This window comes from Maniola hyperantus, chromosome 21 (assembly GCF_902806685.2).
Source record: "Maniola hyperantus chromosome 21, iAphHyp1.2, whole genome shotgun sequence".
In the NCBI taxonomy this organism is placed as follows: Eukaryota; Metazoa; Arthropoda; class Insecta; order Lepidoptera; family Nymphalidae; genus Maniola; species Maniola hyperantus.
In genome coordinates this window covers 3,630,003-3,651,573 of record NC_048556.1, presented here as the reverse complement: position 1 = coordinate 3,651,573, position 21,571 = coordinate 3,630,003, and the positions used below count along the sequence as shown (strand labels likewise).

General features: G+C 36.3%; 1 protein-coding gene across 2 annotated transcripts in view; it reads left to right on the top strand.

Annotated features, from left to right (window-relative positions):
* Nucleotides 1-21,571, top strand: part of trh (PAS domain-containing protein trachealess) — a 97,150-nt gene that overhangs the window by 5,963 nt on the left and 69,616 nt on the right. The gene's annotated exons all lie outside the window — the stretch shown is intronic.

Below are 21,571 nucleotides of genomic sequence, written 5' to 3'. Positions count from 1 at the left end.
CTATTATCGCTGAATCATGTTTTGTCTCAGTAATTTGACGTTTTCCCAGAATCGTATTTTTATAATGATCTATTAAATTTAACGAACTTGAGCCACACGAGTAGAGAGCTTGAGCTACATTTCTAAAGTAAGTAGGTAGGTACCTACCTAACTCTAGAAACGTAGTAGGTAAGTACCTAGGTAGAGTCAATGATAAAACCTGGCGGTTAGACTAGAATTCCTCACAAGGGAGTACTTAGGTATAGTACTTACTTATTATGTACTAGCTGATCCCCGCGGCTTCGCCCGCGTGTATATAATATAGCCTATGTCACTCAGGAATAATGTAGCTTTCGATTGGTGAAAGAATTTTCAAAATCGGTTCTGTAGTTCCAGAGATTACCCCCTACAAACAAACTTAACGACATTACCTCTTTATAATATTAGTATACTTAGATGTATGAATTGTATCAATTAATCCTACAATATTAGAAATGCGAAAGAGTGTTGGTTTGCCCTTCAATCACGCCGCAAAAGAGCAGCAGATTGACGATATTTTTTTTAACTAGATAATTGGGGACGATTAAGACCTGGAGAGTATAGGTAGGTACCTAATAAGCTACTTTTTAAGAATGCGTTAACATTAAACGTTCCGGGATTTTGATAAAACCTAATTAAATTCACGCGGATTAAGTAGGAAAGTGTTATCTAATTATTAAATAACTAGCTGATGCCCGCCACTTCGTTTGCGTGGAATTAGGTTTTTTTTAAATCCCGTGGGAACTCTTTAATTTTCCGGGATAAAAAGTAGCCTATGTCCTTCCCCGGGATGCAAGCTATCTCTGTACCAAATTTCATCAAAATCGGTTGAACGGTTGAGCCGTGAAAAGCTAGCAGACAGACAGACAGACACACTTTCGCATTTATAATATTAGTATGGATGGATTAATTAATTACCTAGTAGTTTATATTTTTGTGAAATATTTCAAAAAAAATAGGAGGGGTATAGATACCGCTCCTAATTTTTTTACAGCGAACGTTGAAACGTTTTTGTTGTTTCGAAGTAGACAAAGCCTTTAAGTATACTTCTACTGGCCGCACATTACAGTCAGTTTATACAAACAAGTTAATTATAATAACATTTAAAAGATATTTTAAGGAGACACTACAAAAAATCCAAAACACTTTTTGTATACCGAACTTTACCTTTTGGTATACCGAAATCTAAAATCTTTTGACTCAATCTATGAAACCCTTTTACACTTCATCAAAATTTCTTTATAAAAAAAGCTTTTGAAATGAGGATAAAAAGTCAAAAAGTGGTCCACATCCGTTGTCTAAGCTATTTTGATTGGAATATAAAGGCCGTGACTAAATGGTTCTACGTACATGAATTTGATGATAGATAGAGGGCATTCCTTTGATTTTCTGAATGATGAAACTTGGAACCATATACCTACTACCATCATAGAGCCTACCTATACCTATTTAAAGTACCTAAGTTCTTCTCTATCCCACTCACCTTCTTCCTTGTACTTGTATCTTGCCCTAGATAATTAATTGTAATCTATATATAACCTAGGTATATGAAAGGAAAAGCTGATTGACTGATCTACCTATCAACGCACAGCTCAAACTACTGGACGGATCGGGCTGAAATTTGGCATGCAGACAGCTATTAAAAATATGACATAGGCATCCGTTAAGAAAGGTTTATTGAAAATTCAACCCCTGGGGGTAAAATAGAGGGTTGAAATTTTTGTAGCCCAAGCTACGAAGTCGTGGGAATAAGCTAATAAGTCATAATATTTATTAGGACCACGAAGTATTTAACCCAGATACCTATTACTGCTAAATAGGTGACGCTAGATGACGAATATTAGAAATATTACAAGTAAACCAGCCTTCTAGCAATCATTAGATAGAGATTAACTGATAGCACAATAGTTTAGAATGAAAATAAATTAAGCAACTTTAAACTCTATGCCTCAGGAATAATGTCTACAAAATTTTGAACAAGAATAAAAATCTGCTACGGATTCAAAAATGATCGCCGGCCCTTTTCGAATATATGGATCTATTACGTTTTGTCTTGTATTATTTTTGTGGTTTCTATACAGAATGTTCCAATTTTGACGTCAATAAAATTGATGACTTAGTTTGGTTTTCCTTGAGTAATGTAAATCAAAAGACTTACATTATAAAGTAATTAGCTAAATTGATAAGTAATGATTTTTAAAAGCATTCATTAAATTCATCATATCCGTCATACCGACAATGACATTAATCATAGTCGGTTTGACGGTTAAGGTAAATTATTTGAAAACTATTTACCTACCGCAGGAAAATTTTATAGCAAGGCGAACAGTAAACATGGCAGCCTAGCTCATTATGGACCCTGCTAATGAGAATCCTTAAGGGCCAGCACATATTATTGAGTACAGTACAGACATAATATTATGTATTGGAGCAGTCTTTTTGATAACAACTTTAACTCGCTACATGCACTCCGTTGATATATGATTAAAATTGGAATACTAATAAAATAAATGCGCAGGAGACTTAAAGACGCGCGCCGCGCCTGGACCAGCCTTGCCGCCCGCCCGCCCATCTCTCACGGGTTTCGCTAGGTACTTACCTAGGTACTACCAACCTGTAAGAATATATCAGCACTCGAGTGAACACATCGCATCATCATCGCACAAAACAAATCAAAAGTGACATTGTTTGTCACTTTTGATTTATTTTGCGTTCAGACGTTTCATTTTAAGTGAAAGATGCCAAATAAACAAAAAAGTTTGACATTCACCTTTAATGATGCCGACTTGTCCGCAAAAATCACAGGCGTTGGTTGGGTCACCGTATCGAAAATTTTTGTTCCTGTGCTCGTACTATGAAGATTTAAGAGAGTTTTCTCGTAACACCCTGTAGAGCACGGTAGTCAGTTCAATCAGCGAGCAACCGCTGAATCACGGTAATTCGTCGCGCCTTCTGTCCATTGGAGTTTTTGTACCGACAGATCGAGCCTTAACACTTTCAACTAGAACATGTTAGAAAATAACCAAGAAAAAATATTAGTCGTAATACTTATGACCAAATCGTTCGTTTATATTTACGGGAATTTTGCTTTTGATTTCGTACCTAGTACCTAGGTATTCATTCATCTAATATAATTAATGATTTTATATCAAAAGTAGCAGCTGCCCGCGACTTCGTCCGCGTAAAATTTCTGGTTTCTCACGAGATTAGAAACTCTACTGCTGCAAAAGGCCTCACTTACCTACCTACTCACTCAGTCTCGCCTTAAAGTATACTTAACATAGAATACCTAAAACCCCTATTTTTCCACATAGTGACTTTCATATAACCTTCCAACAACCATTTTACCCCCTTAGGGGAGGGATTTCTCAAAACTATTTCTTAAGAAATAACGTACCTTCCAAATTGTTAAAAAGTTAACAATAATTAAACTTTCCTAAACAAACTTTCATCTCCTATTTTACTATCCTCAAGGTGAAATTTTCCAAAATGACTTCTCTCGTCTAGTAACAAATCGTTCAAATATTTATTTTTTGGTTGTTGCCGTGAACTAAAATATTATAAGAATGCAGGTTTCTCTATGATGATGGTTTATCGATACTAGGTTTCAAATACCTACTTACTAAGTACCAGTGGCGTGCACAGGGTTTGAAGCCAGGGTAGGCATTAGTTAGGTAGGAACCTGTTTAATGGCAGGTCATAATGAAAAATATGCATTGAGCTATTACAACTGGGGTAAGCAGTGCATTTATGCCTCTATGACCTGCACGCCACTGCTAAGTACCTACCTAATTATATTTTCTAGCCAACATTCAAAATCAAGATAATAACATATCTAGATTCTAGATTAGTAGGTAGGTACTTAGGTACTTTCTTACCAATGACACTGCTAAAAAAATTGTAAATGTTTTCTACCAAGAGTATCTTTTTTGATTATAAAAAGGCACCTGCAGCAAACCTCAAATCACAACCGCAGACGTAAATTGATGCACTTTTTTGAAACATCGATTTCTTAACTTTTATTCGGTTTTATATCCAATAATCGTTTTGTAATGTAGGGTAATCGATGCTCGGAATTACCAGTTGCAGTCAAAGTTTCATAACGATGTTTTGGAATAACATGTTTTGGTATTCTTCTTCTTTGTGGTTGGTTTCCGTATTAAGATTTTTTAGATCTCTTTCTTTTTATAACAGCTGTACTAGCTTATGCTTGCGACTTCGTCCGCGTGGGCTACACAAATTTCAAACCCCTATTTTACCCCCTTAGGGGTTGAATTTTCAAAAATCCTTTGTTAACGGATGCCTATGTCATAATAGCTATCATGCATGCCAAATTTCAGCCCGATTCGTCTAGTAAATTGAGCTGTGTGTTAATGCGTTGTCCAGCTTTTGCCATGGACTTGATTCACGTGGATTTAGGTTTTTTTAAATCCCTTAGAACTCGTTTTTAGGGGTCCGTATCTCCGTATCTTCTTATGGGATCATTTTGTTATCTGTATGTAGCAATGTTTTTTTACTGCAATCACACCAAACCCACCAAGCCAATAATAATTAAGTAACCAGGTATTTAAACAAATTCAGTGCTATAAAAGGTTAAAATCTTCGGTTTAATACTTGAATGTAATCCAAGGACCAAGACTTCAGTTTTTTTCAGTCTAGGGTCTAGGCACACGAGTAGATATTATAGACCAGAGGGGAAGCTTCACACTAGCTCACGCACACCACGACGTGCCACGGACGCTCCGTGCGCCCAGTTTGGCGGCAAACGGAGCGTCCGTGACACGTTGTGGTGTGCGTGAGCTGCGCTAGAGTGAGTGAACCTACAGCCAGCCGCTAGTATGAAGCTTCCCCTCTGGTCTATATATCTACTCGTGTGGTCTAGGTACCTAGTTATGTTTTTACTGCATACAAAAATTCGCAATTCACTGTTTGTGTTTCAGTTTTATTCGTACAATTAATTTATCAAACTTAGTATTTCGGAGCAGGAATATTTTTTATAAAAGTTGAAGTATAATGAGATTTAGTTGTATAATTTACATTTTTATGAACCCGCAATCGTCGTTTACGCTGACAATATCGTGGAATGCGGAGCTATCGGGCCTACACATCTGTACTTTGCTTACAACAAGAAACAACAGAGTTAAGGGTGTGCGCAGACTTTTGTTTAATTCCCAATTACTTCCTAGACCCTGCGAGTTCTCCATAATGTTCTCAAAGGGGTGTGAAGTCTGCCAATCCCCACTAGCCAATAACTATGACTGTAGACGACGCTTCTTATTTTAAATGCTAGACCGTGCCAGGCCCGAGCCGTGCCACGTTCGAGGCACGTCCGATGAGCAGACGATCCACGCGCTGCAATTTTGTATGACGAAACGTTTACATGGACGAGCGAGGCGCTAAAACGGTGCGGGCGAGCGCGAGTGACGGGCGTCCTTCCGCCTCATACCCCGATTGCCATCTCAACATATCGCGGACTTCACCTAAATGTAATGGACATTCCAATAGTGACAGTGTGACCATCAATCAAGCGGGACCAGTCGGGATTAGCGGGACAAGTGTCCCGTAAATGATGCATCATTTCCCCTTTACCTCATCAACGCACTTTTGTACCGTGCCCCCTGTTGTTTTAATTCTTTCTTTTAGGGTTGAATTGGCATTGAAATAGGGTGAGGGGTCACTATTTGGTCTGTTCTGGTAGGTGTGTAGGGATTTTATGTGACGATGACAATATTCTTGACACATTCTAATTTTTTTTGTGATGAAACCACAAATTCACGGTTTTCGGATTTATTCCTTTACTTGTTCTATAAGACCTACCTACCTACCCAATTTCATGATTCTATAGGTCGATGGGAAGTACCCTATAGGTTTTGTTGACATTGGACAGACGGACAGACAGACAGATAACGAAGTGATAATATAAGGATTCCTTTTTTCCTTTCAAGGTACGGAACCCTAAAAAAGAGTTTAGGCCACAGTCCACTAGATCTACCTGGTCATCATCTAGTAGCCGAATCATCTAGTCACTACCCATAATATTATAAATGCGAAAGTGTGTTTGTTGGTTGGTTTGTCCTTCAATCACGTCGCAACCGAGCAACGGATCGACTTGATTTTTTGCATGGGTATAGTCACCGAGTATAAAGTCTGTGGGTACCTATAGAAAGACTTGGAGAGTGATATAGGCTACTTTTTATCCCGGAAAATCAAAGAGTTTCCCCGGATTTTTTTTCAAACCTAAATCCTCGCGGACGAAGTCTCGGGCATCAGCTAGTAGTCGATAAAGATAAAGGCTGAAAGCTAGAACCCAAAGCCGAAGCAAATTGTAAAAAAACGATAAAGGTAAAGCAAGCACAGTGGAGTTAAACTGCAAGTTTCCAGACAAAAATACGAGAAAAATTCTCTCCCGCCCCGGGCGCAATCAGCCGTCCCTTCAGTCGATTATTGCAAATAACTATTATTTCCTTCGCCTTTCAATTGGCAGAATGTGGCCCCAACGGTTCTCTTTGTATTGCTAATTTTACCAGCGCTAGTTTTCTCTATTTAGGGACTCTTAAGGAACTGGGATTCGCTAACTCGATTCGACATTTTAATTCAATGGACTAAAATTAGAGCTATAGAATTTCTTTAGAGTTAAGCCAATCGAGTTTAGGTAGAATTTTGTAGACTATCAAAATGTGATTTGAATTAGGTAGGTAGGTACAACAAAAATACGACCTAAGATAGAAAAAGTACAGATTAACATGCATTTACAAGTAATCAAATCTCCAACTCTATCAAAAGTTAAAACCACTGGTTAAGGCGAGTCACCGAGGCGGGCAGCGCGGCTTTGAACTACTAAACCGCTTGGCAACGTGCAAATTCTGTGTTTCAAACGTTAAATTTGAATTTAATAAATTATAGAAGTCCTGTTGAAAACCAAAATTTAGCAGGTTCTCTGTAGTACTTAAAGACAAATATTTCCATATAAAAATTATTTGCCAAGTCAGAAATTTAAGTATTAAATCATTCGTTTTAGACTTTTATATCGGCTTATTTCAAGATTTTATTTGATCGAGTGAAGTACTATAATTTAGGTATATTGTATATTTTTAGCAAGGCCATTATTTAATAGTAAATACCTAAAACATTTGATCTAGCAAACCAGTTTTTTCCGCTTAGCCTCGGTGACTCGCCTTATAACGCTTATACGTATAGGAGTTTGTATGAAATAGGGAAATGTGACGTCATAAACTTCTGACGTGCGTTTTCAAGCGCAATCGGAAAATTAAAATGGTCATTAAACTTAAAACTAACTGGAGACATGAATTTTGCGTATTTTGGAATCACTGCGTAGGTAGTTCAATTTTCACTAACCTATCACGACAAAGTTATGTAAGTATCCAATTTCATAGAAAGTCAAATTTATTATTTTGCCTTCTTTTTTCTTAAAGGACTTAATATTTTTTTAACAAACAAGAGGTTTCTACTTTAGAATAATACTCCGGGTTCAACGATAACTGCATGCCCGAATACCTCATTTGACCATTTCAAATCCCAGCCGCCACAGATGGGACCGAGTTATACCCAAGATCGCAATTTTATTCATCACAAAACTATCCACAGCAAATCCCGGTTTATTGCATTTATGAATGAAACAATTTTCCAGTTTCGCTACGATTTCGGTGGGCAATTTGCTAAGCGGCCAGCGACCATTAGTCATGCTTGTATCGACGTGTCGGGCAGATTGGCTATTTTTTGTCCATGAACGTCGGATCAGTACCCATTGGGGTGTAATACGGATAGGAACATGTAAAGTATACGGGGATTTTAGGAATATCATTAGTCATTATAAATCTAAAGCTCTATTATTCATACTAATATTGTGATAGCCTGTACTAGTGGTTAAGACGTCTACCTCCTATTCGGGGGATCGGGGGTTCTATCCCGGGCACGCACCTCTAACTTATTAGTCTGGTGGGAGGCTTCGGCCGTGGCTAGTTACCACCCTACCGGCAAAGCCGTGCCGCCAAGCGATTTAGCGTTCCGGTACGATGCCGTGTAGAAACCAAAGGGGTATGGGTTTAATAAAAACTGCCATACCCCTTCCAGGTTAGCCTGCTATCATCTTAGGCTGCATCATCACTTACCACCAGGTGAGATTGCAGTCAAGGGCTAACTTGTATCTGAATAAAAAAAAATTAAAAAAAAAAAAAACTTTTCAAGCTGTGAGTTTTTAAGCAATAAATTATTATTTGCTTTAACTGTGAAGGAAAATATCGTAAGGTAACCTGCGTCCTTGAGAGTTCTCCATAATAAAATGAAATGAAATCAAATATAGTTTCTTTGTTTGAGTATGGGATGATAATTTGTGTCTGTATTGTACAGAGTTACCCAACATATCCAGTCAGGAAACCCTGACATGCAAATTTTTTGACAAAGTAAATATTGTAATGAGGCCAATCTGTACTTGGCCAGCGTGTGCTTTGCTTATAGCTCATCAGTCGTTCTATTGGGTATTTAAAATAAGGTATTAAAAATAAGGTTGCTTCCTTTTGTGAATTTTCGATATAACTAGGTAAAGTTTAAGATGAGTATAAGTTATTTTGTGTTTTGTATTCCTACTTAAAGTGTAAAATTAAGTTAAGTTAATTGAGGTACGTACCTACAAAAAATAGCCTGGCAATTGGCGCATGCGTTGATGCAAACTTGAAGTTTTTGTGACATTTTTACAATTTGATATAATTTAGTCATTACTTTGATATACCATCATAAAAGAGGTGACGCGTGAAAAAAGGCTTGATTCAGAATTCAAATATTGCACAAAAACTGCTTATTCTATAAAGAATGTTTCATTAAAATAAGGTGACGCTTGAAATTGTTTCTTTTACGGTCTGGAATTTTTTATCTGTCGCCGACTGAAAAATCTAATTATTCTGCATAAAATCAAGAGATTGGCCGAGATCTGTTGTACTATTTTTTTTTGCGACTGAGTTTTTTTTCACTAAATTTAGTAATATTGAGTCATTTTGTATAATTTAGTTCCGCCATTGCATCCGGTATAATATCGACAAGATAAATATTAGAATTAGAATCCATACTAACATTATAAATGCGAAAGTGTTTCTCTCTGTACTAATTATGTCTGTCTGTCGGTCTGCTAGCTTTTCACGGTCCATTCGTTCAACCAATTCTGATAAAAGGTACAAAGATAGCTTACATCATGAGGATTAAAATTGGCTAATTTTTGTTCCGGAAAATCGAAGAATATACCTACCCTTGCTCAACTTACCTCACTTGAACGCGTGTAGCTCTTAAAAGCGATTTATTAGGAATGAGTTAGTATGGAGTATGGACACTTATGGAAAGAGATAAATTATTTACCCATCAGTATGCATAACAAGCATTTTGGACTAATCGTTCAGGACCTAATATGACCGATCAAGTGAAAAACTGTTCAAATCGCCCCGCCCTACCCCACTTAAGATTTTCATTCAAACAGATCATTAAATCATTAGAGTTTTTATTGTATGCTAAAAATGTGTATTTTTAATATTCTTTACATTCCCATTACTCAGATAAATCGCTTACACTGTGTTTTTTTTGGTTTTATGAATTTAATGTAGATGTTTCTCAAATAATCGGTATAAAGGAATATTTACATGTAGAAAAAATTTTCACTAAAATTTTTATTTTTTAAATGATTCTTAAACACTGTGATGAAATGTAGGTATTTAGGCGTAAAGTCACCTTTAAAATCTAATTATTATTACCAACCTTCTAGACTTTAACTTGGATAAGTACATACGTTTAAACTTGAGGCAGCTATAAGCATTTAAACTAAGGAATTTTACGGAATTTGTAAAGTAACCGTAACTAATTGAAATGTACCTGATAATTACGTCAATTTGTACTAAACAAGCATTCAATCAACGTCTTAGCTATTTGGTATTCCGAGCCCGTTCCAAAGGAAAATTGGATATGACGTGATTATTAAAGTCCGCCTAAAGAGCCGGCAATTTGGCCAGTGCGCAAATCGCTAGTCCCAATGGACAGGGCAGTTCGGCTTTATTTATTTTTGTCCAGAATTCTACGTAAATGCACCACTGTGTTATGTGTAGGTACCTAGTGTATGGGAATATCTTTAGAAAATAAAGAAAAATGACTTCTCACGCGCCATTTTAACTTTATGTGTCAAATTTCATGTCAAAAGTACGATTTAAGTCCTTCTTTTAAAGGTGAACCTACTTAAAAAAAAAAAAAATATTAGCCATTATAAATGACTAATATTCCCATTTCCTCTCCAACTAAGCGTTAAGCTTGTGCTAGTAGTAGGTAGGTACTTACGACAACAGTGCAACGGGCGGGGCTTGAACCGTCGACCTTTCGGTTTTCAGTCCACTGCTTTACCCGTTGATCTATTGAGGCTCTAACTTTTGACATGACAGTTGACCCATAGAAATAAAATGGCGCGTGAAAAGTCATTTTGTGCGGACTATACTAACCTACTTTATATATATATATATATATATATATATATATATATATATATATATATATATATATATATTTTATTTAAAAGTGACTAACCCATCGTCGGCTCACTTTCGGCCATAGTCCGCCATGCTGGTCAAGTGCGGATTGGCAGATCTTTGAGAATATTATGGAGAACTCTCGGGCATGCAGGTTTCCTCACGATGTTTGATATAATTGCTTAAAAAGCATGTCCCGTTATTTAAAGCAGCAGATACCCTTTCTATTATCTATCTTGTGTAGAATTCTGTGGTAAGAACCTAATTAGGTACACTTGTTTTTTTATGACTAGACTTAGGTATCTTATCTAAATGCGAACTAGTCTAGCCCCGTTGCAACCTATGATGTTACTTTGTTACTACACTTCTACAGTTAGCTACAGACAGTACATGTGACAGAGTGATGTCATTACGAGGTGAATCTTGATAAACTTTATCAGACTGCGAGGAATTCTGTGGGTGCGGGTTAATATATTCACGGGCATTTTTATTTTTGCTTTACACAAAAAAGGACAAAGTACAATGGCAAAGTTCATACAACAATTTACCTGAAACTGATTTAAAGCGTCTATGTACGAAAAATAAAAAACCATTAGGGTTTCATTACCTAAACATAATCACCAAGATTTTTTATCCTATGAGGAGGCCACCTTATGAAGATAATAACATTTTTATATTATGAGGTTATACGTTTTGACAATGCTGATGATGTACCGATTCAGCATACCCTACACCAAACGAACATTAGTACTGAGATAGCTTGCATCCTGGGCCCTGGCGATGGACATTGGATAGGTAAGTACTTTTTAGGGTTCCGTACCTCAAAAGGAAAAACGGAACCCTTATAGGATCACTTTGTTGTCTGTCTGTCTGTCTGTCTATCCGTCTGTCTGTCAAGAAACCTACAGGGTACTTTCCGTTGGCCTAGAATCATGAAATTTGGCAGGTAGGTAGATCTTATAGCTGACATTTGGGGAAAAATCTGAAAACCCTGAATTTAGGGTTAGATCACACAAAAAAAATTAAATTGTGTTCATGAACTAAAAATTAGTATTTTCAACTTTCGAAGTGAGTGACTATATAAAGTGGGGTATCATATGAAAGGTCTTCACCTGTAAATTCTAAAACAGATTTTTATTTATTTTTATGCATCATAGTTTTTTAATTATCGTGCAAAATGTATATCGTGAAAAAATACGACTGTAGTACGGAACCCTCATTGCACGAGCCTGACTCGCACTTGGTCGGTTTTTATTCCGGAAAATCAAAGAGTTGCCACGGTTTTTAAAAACCACGCGAAGTTGCGGGCATTATATTAAGTATATGCACTAATTTATAGTTCAATGACTCAAACTACATTCCAGTTTAGGTAGATCACTTGAAAAGTTACAAGGTCATTCGGAAATTTGCCGAGTCACACTACCCTCATCACAGGGGTGCAGACGAAACGGCTGTCCCGGGAGACCGAACCCGGATAGAATAGTTTTGATCCTGATCTTTAATAGTTATCCAGGATATCCTGCTGTACTGTAGTGCCTGATGTCCAACACATATACCTATAGATAGTGGACTGTGGAATCAAGGCGCAGCGTATTTTTCTTACCAAATTAAATTCAGCTTTCTTTACTTTGACATACGGTTGAAATTGGAGCAATGAAAATGAAACACGGAAGTGATTTCGAGGCACCGTGCGCTGCCGCCGCTTATGCCAAAATAAATAACCAAAGATTGTAGAGAATTTGTGAGCTTTTTAATATTACTAGCTGATGCCCGCGACTTCGTCCGCGTGGATTTATATTTTTCACATGTAAATCCCGCGGGAACTCTTTGATTTTTCGGATAAAAAGTAGCCTATGTGTTAATCCAGGGTATAATCTATCTCCTTTCCAAATTTCATCCAAATCCAGCCGTTTTTGCGTGATTGAGTAACAAACATCCAAACATCCAAACATCCACACTTTCACATTAATTATAATATTAGTAGGATAGTACTCTTAAATTGTAAATCTTTCTAAGTTTTTTTTCCACGTATTTTTAAAAAAATTTATTCTCATTATTCATCCTGTGTGATACCTACCTACATAACGATTGGTTTCATTAAAAAAAATAACCTACTTTAGGATTTTTTTCCTGTATATAACTGAAAAAAAACCGTAAAATTAAGTAAAAAGTAACATTCTAATCGTTAAATAAATAGAGACGAACTGAACAGTTTTTTAAACCATCGAAAAACAGATGTCTTAAACAGACACGAAAGGCAAAAACAGTCACGTGATCAGACCTATTTTTTGTTATTTTGCTAAGCGAAATGACAATAAGACAGCGTTGTGACCAATTTATGATAGACCACGGCGTTTTGTCACAGTACAAGAAAATAGGAAGAAACAGAATGAACTAAACTTGACCTGACGAACGTGACCTTTCTGGTCACGCGTATCGATCGATCGTGTTTGACACGGTCGCGGTGGGCGATGATCTTTAGATTTTTTGTTTAAAAATAAATAAATTACTAGCTAATGTCTCTCTCACAAGATATTATATTACATTAGTGCATAGCTCTAAAGCCCATACTGACAAATACACAAAAAGTTTCATAGGTATAACCAGCTTATGCTCGAGACTTCGTCTGCGTGGACAACAAAAATTTCAAACCCCTGTTTTACTCCCTCAGGGGTTGAATTTTGAAAAAATCCTTTTTTAGCGGACGTCTAGGTCATAATAGCGATCTGCATGTCAATTTCCAGCCCGATCCATCCAGTAGTTTGAACTTTGTGTTGATAAATCAGTCAGTCAGTCAGTCAACTTTTCGTTTTATATAGGTATTTAGATAAAAGTAGACTTTTTACGATTCCTAATCTGCGTGACAGTGAAAGTTCCATTAAAATCAGATTAATACATTTTTTGCTATTACAAAACAGTCGGATAAATACAGATCTAAAAATACAACAAAAACTGTTAGATTGTAAATTATTTGCCTTCATTTGATAGAGGGGAAAACTTTATTGTTACTATTAACTGGATACACTGCAATGTATACCCTCATACAATATGGGTGGCCAATATGGCACATTAAATGAACATTTGAAAAGAGCAACTGTCGACTTTCTTGCTAGTTTTTCTCGGTAGGAATGGCATTCCGAACCAGGTGGTACCTAAATTCTTTGAGGATTTAAAATCACTTGTAAAAGTTAATTTGAATAAAAATATTTCTATTCTATAGGTAAGTATACGGCACATGGGAAATACCCCAGTTTGTGGACACCCCTACAAGATACCTATGTCCAACAGTGGGCTTCCATCGGTTGTTATGAGCCATGACGACGACGACCACACGATGATTAGAACTTAAGTATACCTACAGGTTGTTTCAAGTCTTCGTCATTCTCCTAATTAAAAAAAATGACCTATAACTTCAAGTATCTATTGTCATACTCATTACCACAAAACGTCATATTCGTCTAGCTCCATACATAATTTAAGGAAAATAAAAACAAAATTTTAAATTACCAAGACATGTATTTCCCTTCCTTAACCACTACAATAGTTCGATGACTAATACCTACTACAAGGATCTTGATTAACAATTGCCTAAAATTACGACATCAATAGGTAATATCATAGTTTTGTATGACTGCATAGGAATTTCAGGCCAAATATACTATCTATTATTGCATGCTATTATATTGTCCTTATTAGGTATACCTTAAGAATACTATAATCATGTAGTTATTTGCAATCAAAAATGGCGGTGGTCATTATGATACCTGTTCAGTTAAGTTTAGAATCCTATGAATTTAATATATCGGAATCGTGTTTATTTTCATGTGTAAAAACTCCAGATTGCACCTATGATTAATCAAAAATCTAAAGAAAGCTTTCATTTAGAAAGAAACAAAAAAAAGATGCATTTTTTCAAAAAACAGAATTCATAAATTTTTCATAATTTTTTTATACTTCAACGTTTTCCAGTTTATTCCCTAAAATAATATACTCAAAGCATTAGCAGTAGAAATATTGATAATAGAAATATTATATATAATGGAAATCACTCACGATAGTTTAAACGCTAAAATAGCATTAGGAAAGTTTGCTATAGAGGCTTAGTATGTAAAGATTCTAAATTCAAATGCAGAAAATCGATTTAAACGTGCTTGAAAAAGCCGCCGGCCGCTTTCAAAAGTCAAGTGACTCATATTTCTTATCCATATCCATACTAATATTATAAATGTGAAAGTGTGTCTGTCTGCCTCTGTCTGCTAGCTTTTCACGGCCCAACAGTTTAACCGAGTTTAACTGATGAAATTAGCTTACACCCCGGGGGAAGGACATAGGCTACTTTTATCCCGGAAAATCAAAGAGTTCCCACGGGATTTTTAAAAACCTAAATCCACGCAGATGAAGTCGCGGGCATTCTCTAGTATTACAATATAATAAAAAGCAATGATTTTTGTTTACTTTGCGATAGGTACCTGAACCTAGCTACATATATCTAGGTAAGTCGGTACTAGCTGAACCGCTGGGCTTCACTTTGTAGAAATTCTGAAAATTCTCTGTCAGCCAAAAGTCTCTCTAAATCTTTTTTACATTTTTTAGGCTCACTTTAATTTGTACATTGATAGGTATCAGTCAGATTACCCTTTTATATTAAGTATGTAGAGAAAGAAATCAAGAAATTGGGAAAAAAACTAACCCGTTAATAAGAGCATGGGTACAATTATTTACCCACACATCACATTATATTATTATCTACGAAAACGATCGTTTGTTGTATCAATAATCTCGAGGCGTAATAAGCCGATGACATTTTCATTTCCGATGTCAAATAGTAACAGCACAGGGACACCCCAATGAGTGTGCCCTTCGAATAAATATTTCGGCGCTAGATCGTTTAGCTAATACATCCCGAGTTTAATTATATTGGTATTAGGTAATATTAGAAAACATTTTCATTATAGTATTTTCTACACTAATGTTATAAATAGGTAAAGTTGGTAAGACTTTCTGTAACGAAAAAAATTGCACGCAAATTTTTAGGTCGGTGTAACTTTGAAAATAGGTACACATTTTTACGGAAATCTGCCAAACCACAGACACATTATTTATTTCTATATAATGTCTACCTACTCCTAGCACAAGCCTTACACATAGTTGGAGGGAAAGGAGAATATTAGTCATCATGATAAACTTGACTAATATTCCTTTAAAAAAAGAAGAAGAAAAAACTACATTTGTATAGAATGCGCTGGGTAGCGCCTAGGGTTATCCGTTTTCCCGTACAGTACCCGGCAGAAAATAATGAATATCAACCTTTAAAAAGAGATAGCAGTTTTCTAGAGCATTGTCTCTATCGTTGAGACCGACAAAACGTCACATAGGTATGGTATGAGTGACAGAGACAACGCCTTACAAAGCTGATATCTCATTCTAAAGATCGATGTACATTATTTTCTGCCGCGTACCTACTGCACATTTTATGTGACACTAAAGAAATGTAGTATTAATAAAATATCAATAGGAACCCCTACAATAAAGTTTTTAAGTGCGGTGAGAATTTCATGGTGACAAATATGACATGTCACATTGTCACCATAAAGATGTTACGGTAATGCCCACTTCAGATCAATGGGGAGTCTTAATAGAGACCATAATACCATTCTTAATATTTTTATGAAGGAATCTTTGTAGTTTGTAACATATAAGTGGGAATTACTTCAAGTATTTATTTGACGTCTCAAGGGACTGAGATCTGAAAGGTTGTAGATTAATTAGTTTGTAGGAGGAAAAAGTTGGGAATTTTTAGTTTTTAAATTGTCTCTGGTCTACTCTGATACGAGGCTTCAGCCGTGGCTAGCTATATCAAAAGCATATCTCTTTCCGAATTAGCTTACTTTCATCTTAGACTGCATCGTCATTTACGAAATCCCAGTTGAAATCATGGGTTAATATAAAAAATTACTACCGAATACCGATACCTATTGTAAATGCGAAAGTATGTTTGTTGGTTTGTCTTTCAATCACGCCGCAAAGGATCGATGTGATTTCGGAAACTCAAACAGCCGCACTCAGAGTCGCTTAATCGTTACTTAAGGTATCCATACTAATAAATACCTTATAAGTAACGATTAAGCGACTCTGAGTGCGGCGGAAAGAGTTCTCACGTGATTTTTGAAGAACTAAATCCACGTAGATGAAGTAGCGGCTCTCAACTAGTATGTAGTAAGATAACTTATAGAAACAGAAAAGTGTAAATTCGATAAATTAAAGACTTTAGCTAACATTTTCGAAGTTAGCGTGCCGCTTGTCTTTTTATTTCCTCCCAAAAAAGGTCTCAAAAGAAAAATTCCAATACAAAGTACTAGCAATAGGTAATAGAGTTAAACGGAGTGAAACTTTTCAAAGGGAAATTCACACCCCATACACTTAAGGGTCGGCTAGCTTTCTTTAAAAGCGCGGACACCCGAGCCCCTGGAATTTAGTCAACCGTCCAGTCCCCGGGGTCTTTCATACCCACGGTCAAGGAAATTCAAATAAATCGACGCATTCCAGTGTTAGGATTTCTATAGATGAGGCCTATATCTGTAAAAAGAAAGACATTTCTCAAATGTCCTTCCGTAAATTACAAATTCAGCGTGTCTTAAAAAAAATGTCTGAGATATAACTTTAAAAAGTCTGTACCTATCTACCTATGCGATTTTTTTTTATTTCACGCAAATTATCCATAAATGCATTTACCTACGCATCCACCCTCCTGGAAGCAACCAAATATTTTTTTGAGTTGAAATCCCGTAGACTATACGGCTGAAATTACTTAATAATAATAATCAATTTATTTTATTTTATTTTATTTTTGTTGTTTCAGTTATTCTATTTTTTGTCGTTTCTGTTATTTGATGTATTGTTGTTTCTGATATTTAATTTTTATTGCTTCTTTCGTTTTATTTTTTGTTGCTTCTGTTAATTAATTTTTTATTGTTTCCGTTAGGTATCTAATTTTATGGTGTTTCTGTTATTCTGTTTTAAATTTTTTGTCGTTTCTCATTCCTACTTATTTTATTTTTTGTAAACATTTTTAAAAATATGATTGTAATGAGTAGGTGCCTATATTGTTAATCGATCTGTGATCTGTCGATAATTTACGTACATAGTAGATAACGTTGTTATTTGTCAAAAGAAAACATACAATTGTTTGACAAATAACAACGTTGCTAAGTAACTCATCGTAACTTACAGATTACAGATGGGGTGATTAGGTAATTTCGCCTGTTAGTAGAGTCATTGCAGAATAATCTGGGAGCCCACCGAATCTAAATATATAAAAGGAAAAGGTTACTGACTGACTGACTGACTGACAGATCTATCGCACGCACAGCTCAAACTACTGGACGGATCGGGCTGAAAATTGACATGCAAATAGCTATTATGACGTAGGCGAAAAGTCAACCCCTAAGGGGTGAATTAGGGGTTTGAAATTTATAGAGTCCACGCTGGCGAAGTCGCGAGCACAAGCTAGTCAATCTAATAAAACACTTGCCATTATGGGATTAATGGAAAGGGGTTACGACCCTCAGAAATGCGAACTGCAATGCAAAGAGTTGCTAGGTCGAAGTGGATATCTGATAGGTATTAAGAAACATAATTTTGCTCTTACATCGAATACCTGTTCCTCATAAATTCTACTCAAAACGAAGAGACCACTCCGATGCTTTTCGTCCTACTTTTATGACGTCCTCCCTTCATCTTCGAAGTGTCTGTCTTTAAGTGTTCACGTACGTGTCCCGACGCCCTGTACACCTGGGAATCGAACCCACAATAAGCACTAACGTCTTGACCCCCACCCCTCATACCAAGCGAAAATAAACCATATAACTATAGGAATAAAGTTCAAAATGTATTGATAAGTTACAAACGCGTCGGTCAGCGTTGATTAGTATAGGTCTGACGAAAAATGTCGTAACTCACAAAATTGGGGGAAACGAAATCGTATCTTATCTCAAGGAAAAAAGAGTAAAAAATATGTTTCCTAAAGGAAATTTGACGTGTAAATTGAAATAGTAGAAAGCCGGGGTACGCAGAAATCGAACCGGTCATAAAAAGTCCGGTACGCAACCGTGTCGCAGTAGTTACGCCTAATGTGCCCGGGACAAATTGAGTTGCGCCCGGGTAGGAATTAGTTCACCCCGGGGAGTTCCTTGCATAGTATGACGGAGGTGTCACTCTATGATTACATTTGTGTTACAGGCAGGGAGAAATAATTGCAGCTATTTTGCAGAAATATCACTAACTAGCTGATGCCCACGACTCTGTTCGCGCCCCGTAGTTCAGGTTTTTAAAATCACGTGGGAACTTTTTGATTTTCCGGAATGAAAAGTGGCGTATGCCCTCCTTCTCCATGATTAATGGTCTCTCCTTGAATCTTACTTTACTTGTGCTATAAGACCTACCTATCTGGCTATCTATCATGATTCTAGGTCAACGGGAAGTACCTACCTACCCTATAGGTTTTCTTGTCAGACAAATAGACAGACAGACAGATAGACAGACAACAAAGTGATCCTATAAGGGTTCCTTTTTTCCTTTTGAGGTAAGGAACCCTAAAAATCAACGGATACATCGAATATCGAAAACCGATGACGCTAGTCAATATTCAATATTTCGTTGGATCTGAAAATAAAATGTTTATAAAAAACAATTGAATAAAATCGGTTTACTGAAATCAATATTTCGTCGATATAATTATGTTCCTATCTTAAAATAAAAAGGACGTAAATAAGTGACGAGAAGAAACTGTAAATAATCCCTTTTTAATAGGTTACCAACAGAGCTCAATCTTTTATAGAAGAAATCGCACTTTTACTTTATTATTTACAGATTAAGCTATCGGGTAGCGGAAGATTAAAGGAAACTAAGTGTCTGTGACTCTCGGTACATTATTGTCAACTGTCACCTTTAAAGGGTTGACATCAAAGGTCGAGCTCTTCGTTTAACCGTTCAAATGATGGGAGTGTATTCGGGGACGTAATCCCTTGTTGCGGGTCTTTGAGACCTCGCCTGGGAACTTTGGAGTATTTTCTGCTTGAATAGTCGTCAGTCTAAACATTGGTTTTCATTGTTGTGGTCCAATGGGTATTGATGATCGGTGTAATAAATTGATAATAATCGTTGGGATTAGGTGTTATAAAGTTTTTGAAGAATTTGGTAGGTAGGTATATTATTATTTTGCAAAAAAATACCTACCTAATAAGTAATAAACTTTTTACGTTATTTTATGATATATCCATCAAATTAGTATGCATGAAGTACCTACTTAATTAACTGACATAAAGCCTTTATCACTTCGTTGTCTGTCTGTCCGTCTGTCCGTCGTGTCTGTCAAGAAAACCTATAGGGTAGGTACCTACTTCCTGTTGACCTAGAATCATGAAATTTGGTAGGTAAGAATGAATCCGAAAACCATGAATTTATGGTTAGGTACATCACAAAAAAATTAAAATGTATTTTCAATTTTCAAGTGGGGTATCATATGAAAGGGCTTTACCTGTACATTCTAAAACAGATTTTTATTTATTTTTATGCATTATAGTTTTCGATTTATTGTGCAAAATGTCAAAAAGATACCCGCACTAATTACGGAACCCTTGGTCCGCGAGTCTGACGCGCACTTGGCCGGTTTTTTTTTTTACATTTTCTGTTCAGTATTCAGCTATTAGTCATAATTTTATTCAGAACTCACGTCTAACCTTAGCTAGTCAAGAATAGGTATTCGAATAGCTATGATTAGCAATCCACGCGTCAATTATAAAACATCCAAGCTACTAGGTATCTACTACAAAACGTGCGTACAAATACCTACAAATAGGTCTAGATGCCGTTAATCGATAAGCTAGGAGACTCATTGGCGATTTACCAATTCCAAACTTCAGTCTTGATCACCGCAGTAAGGTTGCCGGCTTATCGGTGTTTTATAGGATACTAGAGGATGCCCGCGTGAATTTACGTTTTTAAAAATCCTGTGGGAACTCTTTGATTTTCCGGGATAAAAAGTAGCCTATGTCCTTCCCCGGGATGCAAGCTATCTCTGTAGCAAATTTCGTCAAAATCGGTTGAACGGTTGGGCCGTGAAAAGCTAGCAGACAGACAGACAGACACTTTCGCATTTATAATATTAGTATGGATAAAGGAGACCGACCATCTCCCATACATCGTTGGGCCCAGAAATTGATGAACCGTTACAAATTCCAAATTAGTATCATTTGTTAGAATAAAAGTATCTCTTTTGGACTGCTTTAGTGTCAGTTTGAGTGACAATCGCATAATCAAAATAAGTATATGGGCTCATATCCATGGTTAAATAATGTGTTATTTGAACAATATATTTTATCCAATTATCGATCAAGTAATAATAATTAGACGACTAGTGAACTGTTTAGATTGGTTTACTTTAAGTACATAAAATAACCAACATAAAATTATACCAAATTCTACTCTACACCATCCCACTATACAATTGTTATAGTAATTTAAATAATCTCGACAAAAACCTTCCCATTAATTAATCATTACCATTAATAGTTTTCTATATTTAACAAGTATAAACTCAAATTATTTTGTGTGATTTTGGTTTATCATAAAATAAAGGTTTTTTTTCATTTTTTTTTTTGTAAAAAGACTGGGCCTAGGCCAAGGGCCCAAAACTGGCCGGTCTTCTTTCAAATACTCAGGAGCTTTTTGATCTTGATCCTTCTTCACCTTGAACATTTTTTTCACCGTCGTATCGGAAGACACCGAATTTCCTCAACATTCTACACTCACGAAACGCTTTACTTATAGGTAGGTACCTACATCATTTCTTAAAGGTTTTTTTTTTTTTTAAAGAATATTAGCCATGTTAAATGACTAATATTCCCCTTTCCTCTTCAACTAAGCGTGAAGCTTGTGCTAGGAGTAGGTACGACAATAGTGCAACGGGCGGGGTTTGAACCGTCGACCTTTCGGTTTTCAGTCCACTCCTTTACCCGTTGAGCTATTGAGGTTTATAGGCTAGG